This window comes from Carex rostrata, chromosome 7 (assembly GCF_964058835.1).
Source record: "Carex rostrata chromosome 7, lpCarRost1.2, whole genome shotgun sequence".
NCBI classification, from domain to species: domain Eukaryota; kingdom Viridiplantae; phylum Streptophyta; class Magnoliopsida; order Poales; family Cyperaceae; genus Carex; species Carex rostrata.
In genome coordinates this window covers 4,785,441-4,794,378 of record NC_135924.1, presented here as the reverse complement: position 1 = coordinate 4,794,378, position 8,938 = coordinate 4,785,441, and the positions used below count along the sequence as shown (strand labels likewise).

The window sequence follows — 8,938 nt, the reverse complement described above, 5'->3', positions numbered from 1 at the left end:
GAAACTTAAACCACGTCCACACCAAATAATTTTACTTTTGATTGATTGCATCGTTTTGGAACCCTAAATGGGGCTAAACTTTCATTAAGATGTTTTTAAGCTCACTAAGTTTTTTTGTATGAGCTTTGTTTCAAAATATGCTTTGTTTCAAAATATATCACAGATTGGTTTCAAAACGACGAACTTAAGCCATTGAAACTGATTTATGTTACGAGTAACGTGTTTATATAGAAAATTTTAAAATTAATTTAGTAGAAAGTTAAGTGGTAAAAGCTGATGAAAATTTTATGAATTAAAATTACCTTAATTACAAAAAATTTTACTATTGAATTTTATATTAAATTAATTCAAAATTTTAGAATTTTTTGCATGGAAATGTATCACTCATGAAGTAAATCGATTTCAACAATTTGAATGCATAATTTGAAGTCAATACGAATATACGATAAGTGTTGATCACTAGTTAGTTTAAGAACACTCTAATTCTACTCTCTCTTTTTTATAGCCCGTAGGCAACACACACTTCCTGCTTCAAGCAGAAATCAAACCCACGTTCTCCCGTAGGAGAATGAGATGTCATAACCAGCGACGCTAGGCAGCATTGGCCAAACTTTAACAAAGCAGTCCAAATTCCAAGGATAACTTGACAACATGGAAATAATTGCTTCATTCAGATATAAGGTAGGAATTAATTTATTATCTTTTCTATATTATATGTAACTCCAAATTATTACAAAACAGGGAAATAATTTATGATTATGAAAGACTGAAATCTCTTCTGTCAAACTTAGGATTCAAGAATTTAATGTTCAATTGCATGAGCGGTAGAAGACTGAAAGCAATTTCATGCAAATGTAGCGATGTACTTAATTATTATTATTTTTATATAGAATATCTCTGTTGTTTAAGAAACATTTAATTTTCGAACAAATACCTAAATTCAATCATATTTGATTTTTCAGGTGATTAATTAATTTCAGGTTTTCCTATTCATTTACGCATACAAAAAAAAGAGAGTAAAAGCTTTATTAATAACATAATAAACTCTATATCATAGGTATTCTATATATAGCTAAAGAAGAGGAATGGTTGAATAACTGAATTTAAAAGTACAATTTGTTTTTCATTTTTCACTAAAATGATTATAATTTTCTGAACTTAACTGCTTCCAATACAAATAAACACCTAATAAGTAATAGATAATTGTTTACTATCAAGATTTAAAAAAAAGTAATAGATAATTGTGCAATTTAATAGCCTAATTTATTTGCTAATATAATTAAGGGAATCATTTTACTTTTAGCAATATTTAATTATAAGCCCTGAAAGATTGTCAAAATTACCTACGAAAATTTCCTTTAAAACCCCTACACGGACTCATCGGCTTGATACTCCTGTCGGTAATAGTACCGTAATGGATACTCATGTCCTGTCGGTAATACTGATATACTAAAAAATAACACGTTTTTGTCAATGTATTCTTGGCAATAGTATTTTTTACTCTCGCAAATATTGTCCTATTCTTGTAGTATAGTAGAGTATCATCATCAAAATATAAATTTAACACACTAGCTATCACCTGAATAATGTCCTTGCTTAATTATAAAAGATTTTAAAGTATTCTTTTAAGATTTTATTAATAACATCTGCAACCGAATCAATAAGAAATGAGAGAGGATTTCCTTGCTTAATTATAAAAGATAGATACAAAATTATTGTTTTTATATGGCTCAGAAACTCCTGAAAAAACAATAATTTTGTACCTTTTCAAAAATAGTATAGATTTTTCAAAAAAATATAAAATCTGGTCTCTAAATATATATTAATATGAAAATCATGTTGAGTGCTTGGATCGACTATTTTGACTTTAAAAATAAAGATAACTATATGGGAACATATAAGATATAAAAGATATGAATCTTATGATGCATATCAACCCTCTCTAAATACAAATACTAATATTTCTTATAACAATCTGTTGGCTGCATGGTTGTGCCATGTCAACGCGCAACTAATGACTTGATCTTGATCGACCAAATTTTTTAATCTATATGCATGTGTCGTTGAATTGCTATTTGTATATTTTATAACAACCTGTTGGCTGGTTCTGCCACCTCAACGCAACTAATGACTTTTACTTTTAGACACACTCTGCCCAAATTACCTCAGTGATCCGAGGGCTTGAGACCTCAAATATGTTATTGTAGAAATTTAAACAAGGGGCTACAATTAGTTTTGATCATGACATAAATTTTTAGTGCCCTTCAAAATATATACACCAGCCTTTTAGATTGGAAATTTTAAACTTTTTCCAAGTTAGTTTATGAACTGAGATTAATAATAATCCCAGGACTTACAACTTAGTAGTATATTACTACTCATCTATTTTTATTCAACTAAATATTGTCTATGCTTTTGGCTTTTGTTTCGTTTGACCAGGGGCGGATTCAGAATCTTCGTCAAAGAGGGACAAAAAATATAGATAGTCGGGTTTAAATTGCTAATCGGGTTTAAACCCATTAACTAATAGAATACTCGATAAAAAAATAATGTTTAACTTATATTTTCTGAAATTCTAACATATAATTATAATTATCAATCATAATTCAAGAAATTTATTTAATTTTAACGTTAAATTTAATCTGAATTATAAATCAGAAATCCAGAGTGGAGCAAAAGTTTCAAGAGAGAGCAAAATTAGTTGGAACAGATAGATCTTCATTAAAACTCAAAAATCAAAGGAGAGATGATTGACCTTCATGTGGATCCGCCCCTGCGCGTTTGGCCATTTGCTCTCTTGGTCTCCAATATGTATGCGCATGCATATATATCGGAGAGATTAATGGGCACAAACTTTTTAATGAAGAAGTTTTGTATTTCTGCAATTATATATATATCAATACCAAATATCATATCATGATATTAAACCGTTGCTATCAGGTACATTAACTAAAATTTTGGGTATTATGCTATCCTTGATTTAAGCAACAAGTGAAGAAGAAACACAGCTAGCAGAGATTATCTGCTGGGGCAGAGGCAAAATCGATCGAGCCCGTAGCAATAGCATGAACGCATAATAATCAAGTCCTTTGGCAAATGCTCGTACTCGATCCTTATCTTTCCAGTGCTCAAAAAGATTGAATTGGTCTCACCGGTCCATGATGGCCTCCGGCGAAAAATGCAAGGAGCATGCGATTCCCCAGACCAGGGAGCGGACCTGCGGTCAGTTGCGCAGCCATGCTTCCATCACGAAGATGTATCCAGGGGATGGAAATGTCCTTTCTCTGGATACCCCTCGAAAGTGTTGGCATTGCAAAGTGCACGGATTGAATTTGAGTACAGTTCTGAAATGGCCTTGGTGATATAAAATTAAGGTCCCTGGAATATTTGTTAGGCTGAGTTCTTAAATTCTAATTGACAAAAGCAGAATGATCTTTTAGTATGTCTAACTTTGCATAAATTTACATCTCAATTGAAGAATTTCATCTCTGCACAGACAGTGGCAGACAATAAATATGCCAAAAATATTCTCAAAATTGCACCCAATCATGGAAAAAGAAATTGATCGAGATTCCCAGAAGGGGTGTTTTCTCTTCATGTACAATAACATGCACATATAAATGTGCAAATGAGAGGGCCATGCATAGCTATGAGGGTGTGGCTCATAAACATATTTACGCAAATCAACGTCACTGACGGGCAAGAAGTATGCACGGGCAAGATCCGGGTCCCACATCCGAACCCCTGCTTGGTGGGGCTGCAACATCTCAAGCTGTTCAATGAACCGACCTTCAATACTGTAGATGTTCTTGCAGGGGTTCTCCTTCCTCGTACACATAAAGCTTGAATCTTTTCTCCGTTTGTTTATAGCTCCTACAAGCCCAAATGCAGCATTTTTTTGGGTTGTTAAACACACAAAGAAAGGGCTAAATCACATAATATGCATTATGCAGGATAATAATGATTAGAATCAAAATTCCAGTGGCCAACAATATACATTAAGAGTGCGAGTAATTAGTAAATGTAAGAGGTCAAATTTATTACAGTGATGTCAAACATCATTATATGGCTTCCACTTATTTCTTGTGAAAATAAATCTGCTGCAATCCGAAACCAATCTGAATCCAACCATTGAACTTTTGAGAATGCATCTCGAAACAGCTGGTGTTTTCGTGCACACATCTCAAAACAGCTGGTGTTTTTTTTTTTAAGAAATGCAGAGCATTGCGTGCATCAAGTCGTAAATATTTTTATAATTGATCATGCAAATGCTTAACAAATAATAAATAAATAAATAATCATATAGATATGCATCTTAAACAAGGGCGGGCCAATTAAATTTCTTTAGGCATCATAATTATCCTGTCTATGTACTAATTAAAGCCCTGTTTATGAATATATTACGAGCTATTTTGCTAGGATTAAATGGTGGGCTTTTGGTCATGTCTTTTGTTGGGCCTAAATGGGCCTAGGGAAGGCAGCTGATCATTATATCAGTTTGTGAATATAAATTTCAAATTAGCTTTCATGCTTAACAGGAAATAAAAGGTGAAAATGAGGACAATAAAAACGCGAGGGTTCTCCTGGACGAGGGTGCAGACCCAGGTTGTGATGAGGCAACAGTGGGCGATATTCACGGAGTCTCGAAAGCGGGGTGGAGATGGCGTCCTCTCTGGTATATATATTTTGAAGGGCATTAAAAATTTATGTCATGATCAAAACTAATTGTAGCCCCTTGTTTGAATTTCTACAATAACAGATTTGAGGTCTCAAGCCCTCGGATCACTGAGGCAATTTGGGCAGAGTGTGTCTAAAAGCAAAAGTCATTAGTTGCGTTGAGGTGGCACAAACAGCCAACAGGTTGTTATAAAAATAATACAAAAAGCAATTCAACGACACATATAGATTAAAAAATTTGGTCAACCAAGATCAAGTCATTAGTTGCGCGTTGACCTGGCACAACCAGTCAACATGTTGTAATAAGAAATATTAGTATTTGTATTTAAAGAGGGTTGATATGCATCACAGGATTCATATCTTTTATATCTTATATATATGTTCCCCATATTGTTATCTTTATTTTCAAAGTTAAAATAGTCCATCCGAACAACTCAACATGATTTTCATATTAATATGCATTTCGAGACCATATTTTATATTTTTTGAAAAATTTGTACTATTTTTGAAAAAGATACAAAATTATTGTTTTTAAAAGTTTCTGAGCCATATAAAAACAATAATTTTGTATCTATCTTTTATAATTAAGCAAGGAAATCCTCTCTCATTTCTTATTGATTCGGTTGCAGATGTTATTAATAAAATCTTAAGCAAGGCCATTATTCAGCTGATAGCTAGTGTGTTAAATTTATATTTTGATGATGATACTCTACTATACTACCAGAATAGAACAATATTCGCGAGGGTAAAAAAATACTATTGCCAAAATACACTGACAAAAATGTGTTATTTATGAGTGTATCGGTATTACCGACAGGGCATGAGTATCCGCGACGGTACCATTACTGACAGGAGTATCAAGCTGATGAGTCTGTGTAGGGGTTTTAAAGGAAATTTTCGTAGGTAATTTTGACAATCTTTCAGGGTTTATAATTAAATATTGCTAAAAGTAAAATGATTCCCTTAATATTAGCAAATAAATTAGGCTATTAAATTGCACAATTATCTATTACTTTTTTTTTTAAATCTTGACAGTGAACAATTATCTATTACTTATTAGGTGTTTATTTGTATTGGAAGCAGTAAATTAAGTTCAGAAAATTAGAATCATTTTAGTGAAAAATGAAAAACAAATTGTACTTTTAAATTCAGTTATTCAACCATTCCTCTTCTTTAGCTATATATAGAATACCTATGATATAGAGTTTATTATGTTATTAATAAAGCTTTTACTCTTTTTTTGTATGCGTAAATGAATAAGAAAACTTGAAATTAATTAATCACCTGAAAAATCAAATATGATTGATTAGGTATTTGTTCGAAAATTAAATGTTTCTTAAACAACAGAGATATTATATATAAAAAAAAAATAATAAGTAATAGATAATTTCCCTGCATGAAATTGCTTCCAGTCTTCTACCACTCATGCAATTGAATATTAAATTCTTGAATCCTAAGTTTGACAGAAGAGATTTCTGTCTTTCAGAATCATAAATTATTTCCCTGTTTTGTAATAATTTGGAGTTACATATAGTATAGAAAAGATAAAAAATTAATTGCTACCTTATGTCTGAATGAAGCAATTATTTCCATGTTCTCAAGTTATCCTTGGAATTTGGACTGCTTTGTTAAAGTTTGGCCAACGCTGCCTAGTGCCGCTGGTTATGACATCTCATTCTCCTACGGGAGAACGTGTATTCGATTTCTGTTTGAAACAGGAAGTGTGTGTTGCCTACGGGCTATAAAATGAGAGAGAGAGAGAGAGAGTAGAATTAGAGTGTTCTTGAGCTCACTAGTGATCAACACTTATCGTATATTCGTATTGACTTCAAATTATGCATTGTTGAAATCGATTTACTTCATGAGTGATGCATTTGCATGCAAAAAAATTCTAAAATTTTGAATTAATTTAATATAAAATTCAATAGTAATTTTTTTTTGTAATTTAGTTAATTTTTAATTCATTCAATTTTCATCAGCTTTTACCACTTAAATTTCTACTAAATTATTTTTAGAGAAAAGGTAACGCCCCCCCAAGTCAAATCCCCCAAAAATCCGCGTGTATAAAAGCCTTCCCTTTTTAGCTTAGTTCTGACGCACTTTCAACTGCCACAACTGCCATAATTTCAAGTACAATATGTATGTTTACAGGATAATATGTGTATGTTTACAGGATACTATGTGTATGTTCACAAAAGGTGGTCTCCAACAACTGTCACGCGTTTTCAACAGCTGTCACGCGTTTTAAACAGCTTTCACGCGTTTTTAACAGCTGTCACGCGTTTTTATGTTGACGGGATTTGTTGAATTAGTTTACAGAATTTAGTATTGACGTTTACATGATTTAGTATTGATGTTTACAGAATTAGTTAAAAATATCCGGGGATTTTTGGAGGACTGGAGTTGGGGGACTGTTAGTTGCTTCCTTATTTTTAAATTTTCCATGTAAACACATCACTCGTGAGGTAAATCAGTTTCAACGGTTTAGGTTCGTCGTTTTCAAACCAATCTATGATATATTTTGAAACTAAGCTCATACAAAGAAACTTACTGAGCTTAAAAATTAACATCTTATTTCTGCTTCAACCTATTATATATATATATGTCTTTTGAGGCATACTAGAAGAGGACAAGGAAGTTAATTCAGGAATGAAAGTTTAGCCCCATTTAGGGTTCCAAAATGATGCAATCATTCAAAAGTAAAATTATTTGGTGTAGACGTGGTTTAAGATTCAACTCCCACCGGAGTTTATGAAAATGGAGGCTTGAGCTTTATCCCACTCACAATATAAATTTACTCTATTTTATTACCGTAAATACCCGTTCAATATTAACAGAATATTAATTTCTTTACTTGTTAGAACAGACTAACGTTGTATATTCAAATATAGGATAAAATGATTCTACCTAATATAATATGAAACCGCGGGTTTGAAAAATCTAACGGAAAGGATAATGTGCATATTATATATATATATATTTTCTATTGCTTTGCCCAAATCTGCAAAACTCAAAGAGGCCAAGCATTCCTATAAATACCACTAACTAACAAATACATCTCATTACAAGCTCAACTTCTTTCTCTAATTGAATTGAATTTGAGAATTCAATACATCAAACCTCTTATGGCATTTTCTTATCGTTGCACTGCCACTCTTCTTGTTTTGCTTGCCTTTAGTCCCTTCTCCATAACAGTAGCTGATGATTCTTTGTTGTCAGTTTTTGAAAAATGGATTAGCGACAATGGCCGAGTTTATGGATCTGCTACCGAAAAACTACGACGCTTTCAAATATTCACGGACAACTTTCAGTTCGTCCAATCAATGAAAAAACAACCTGGACTGACATACACTGTAGACCTTAACAATTTTGCAGATTTCACAGTACCGGAGTTTCTGCAAAAATACGCAACATACAAAACAAGCAATTCATCCGAAACAACTGATTTCATGTATGCAAGTGTGACATCAACTCCTTCTATCGATTGGCGCACTCACGGTGCTGTGACGCCCATTAAAAATCAAGGCAACTGTGGTGAGTTAGAACTTAAAAATAAAACTTTAATAGAATCATATATATTTTGAATCTTTCACAATGAACTCTAAAAATACTACATAAGAAAGAGGTAGCTGAATGTATATTGAATCTAACTACATAAATATATATAGGTTCTTGTTGGGCATTCTCGGCTGTGGCTTCAATTGAAGGAATAAATAAAATCAAGACAGGCCGCCTGACAAGTCTATCGGAACAAGAATTAGTTGATTGCGTCACCGGTTCTAATTGTGGTGGAGGAAATATGCAGTCTGCTTTTGGTTGGGTGGTTAAAAACAGAGGCATTACAACAGAGAACGACTACCGTTACACCAGTGGTGCCACAGGCATCAATGGTATATGTTCTTCTTCCAAAACAAGACATCATGCGGCCACCATCACAGGTTACCAACGTGTCCCGGCAAATAATGAGTTGGCTCTTGCAAATGCTGTCTCTCACCAGCCAGTGTCTGTAGCGCTTGATGCAAACAGCAAAGCCTTTATGTTATACTCGGGCGGGATTTTCACAGGTCCATGTGGAACAAGTCTAAATCATGCAGTTACTATGGTTGGTTATAACAAAATTGGTAGAACCAAGTATTGGATAGTAAAAAACTCTTGGGGCACATCCTGGGGTGAATCTGGTTACATGCGTATCAAAAAGGATATTTCTAGCTCTGCTGGCCTGTGTGGGCTCGCCAGCTATGCCTCCTATCCTACAAAATAG

The 8,938-nt window shown here is 33.1% G+C and overlaps 1 pseudogene; it reads left to right on the top strand.

Moving 5' to 3' along the window:
• Positions 1 to 7,802: 7,802 nt before the first annotated feature.
• On the top strand, positions 7,803 to 8,938 carry LOC144557082 (putative cysteine protease RD21C pseudogene; annotated as a pseudogene).